A 1,805-nucleotide genomic window follows, 5' to 3' on the forward strand; every position below is an offset into this window, starting at 1 on the left:
CTTAGTGGTTTTGGAGGCTGAGGCAGGAGGATTGTAAGTTCAAAGTCAGCCTCAGCAAAAGTGAGGCACTAAGCAAGTCAGTGAGACCCTGTTTCTAAATAAAATACAACATAGTACTGGGGATGTGGCTTAGTGGCTGAGTGCCCCTGAGTTCAATCCTCAGTACTAATATAATATAATATAATATAATATAATATAATATAAACAACAACAAAAAACTTGATGGACTTTGCAAGTTCACATATCACAGAAATATCCCAGGAGAAGATGTTTAGTCATGAAGTTCATGGATGCAATCTTTTTCCAAGTGTTTCCTCATGAAAGAATATCCTACTTTCTCTATCAGATGCTGTGTAGAGTCTAACACCTTCTCTTTGCTGGAATTATTCAGTGGCACTTAAAGCCCAGTAGTCTTATGTTAAGATTTGAAAAAAATTAACATGAGACTGCAATTTGAAAAAAAATATTTTGAATTGACTGCGACTTCAGCAGCAAGTTTTATGATGATGCTTCATGTAGTGATGCACTGCTCTCGAGGGCCCAAGATCATCCTGAACATGGACTTGAAGGAAAGAATTGATATTTGGTTGGTTAGATACATGGTGGGATAAAGGATCCAAAGTTTTCTTCCAACATACAGATGATACTGACCAGTGAAATAAAGTTGTCAAACAGCTTGAGGCACCATGTCCTGAAATCATGAAGAAACTGTTAGTTACAGTAAGAAATATGTTGAAAACATTCCTAAATATGCTGGAGATAGCACTGAGAAACTTCCCAGATGTACGTTTTCCAGCTGACTCAGAAGACAACAAGCATAAAGCAAGTTAAGTAACAGATTTGCTATCCAAAATGCTGGTCACATGTGCACATCTAGAAGAATCTCTATAGATGAAGTTATCAGGATCCTTCTGAAGCAGAAGCCCCATCACCCCAAATACCTCACAATTGATTGAATGAAAGAGAACATACAGTAGAAGAATGGAATGAATTGATAAACAAGAGAATGATAGACTTAGAGGAGTGACCCAAGCATGAAGTTGTGTAGGAGCAGCCCTCTCTTTCAGCACAGGTGCAGCAGAGATCAGTGGCCTTCAGTATCAATCATCATTGTCGTCTGTCCAAGATGCATCTTCTATGCCAACAGATCCAACTTTGGCTTTAGGAGAGCAATCCTCTAGAAGCAGCAGCTGGACTTCTGGGCTGCTATAGATCACTACTTTGCCTTTGGAGGTGGGATGGGAGGGATTAGGAGTTGATTAGTTATGGATAAAACTACTTGAATAATAATTCTTGGTCTTAAAAAAGTAGAATTTGTTTTGCAGTAGTTTATTTTTTTTAAGTTTCAAGAAATGTAATTTAAAACCTTGTGTTTTAAAATAGTAACAAAACTGTATTATAGTTTTGCTTTAATTAAGTTTATAAAGGAAGCCTAATTATTTAATCATGGTTTGTTTTGTATTTTCACTTTATATGATGCTGATAATTTAAAAAAAACAACCCTGAATTTGGAAGACTTCATTTATCAAAGCAAATATTATGTCAGAGCCCATCAATATCATGAATTATATAAGATTTTTATCTTTCTTTTGTTAGAATTTATTTACGATGTTTTGTTCATGATACTGCCCTTCAGGATTATATTCTTACCCATGAAACATCACCAGAGAAATGAGGGAAAATAGGTGGTAGCAGTTGTACTTAGGAATAACTGAGTAAATGGTGGACCACCAGTATTTGCTGCTTGGCTATTATGATTTAGCTACAATAGTAGGCAATCCTACTAAATTTTGGCAAAAGTCCTA

The 1,805-nt window shown here is 36.0% G+C and overlaps 1 pseudogene; it reads left to right on the forward strand.

Moving 5' to 3' along the window:
• Positions 1-277: 277 nt before the first annotated feature.
• Positions 278-1,252, forward strand: LOC113184178 (mitogen-activated protein kinase 8 pseudogene; annotated as a pseudogene).
• The last annotated feature ends 553 nt before the right edge of the window (positions 1,253-1,805 follow it).

The sequence above is a fragment of the Urocitellus parryii genome, chromosome 7 (assembly GCF_045843805.1).
Source record: "Urocitellus parryii isolate mUroPar1 chromosome 7, mUroPar1.hap1, whole genome shotgun sequence".
Classification (NCBI taxonomy): Eukaryota; Metazoa; Chordata; class Mammalia; order Rodentia; family Sciuridae; genus Urocitellus; species Urocitellus parryii.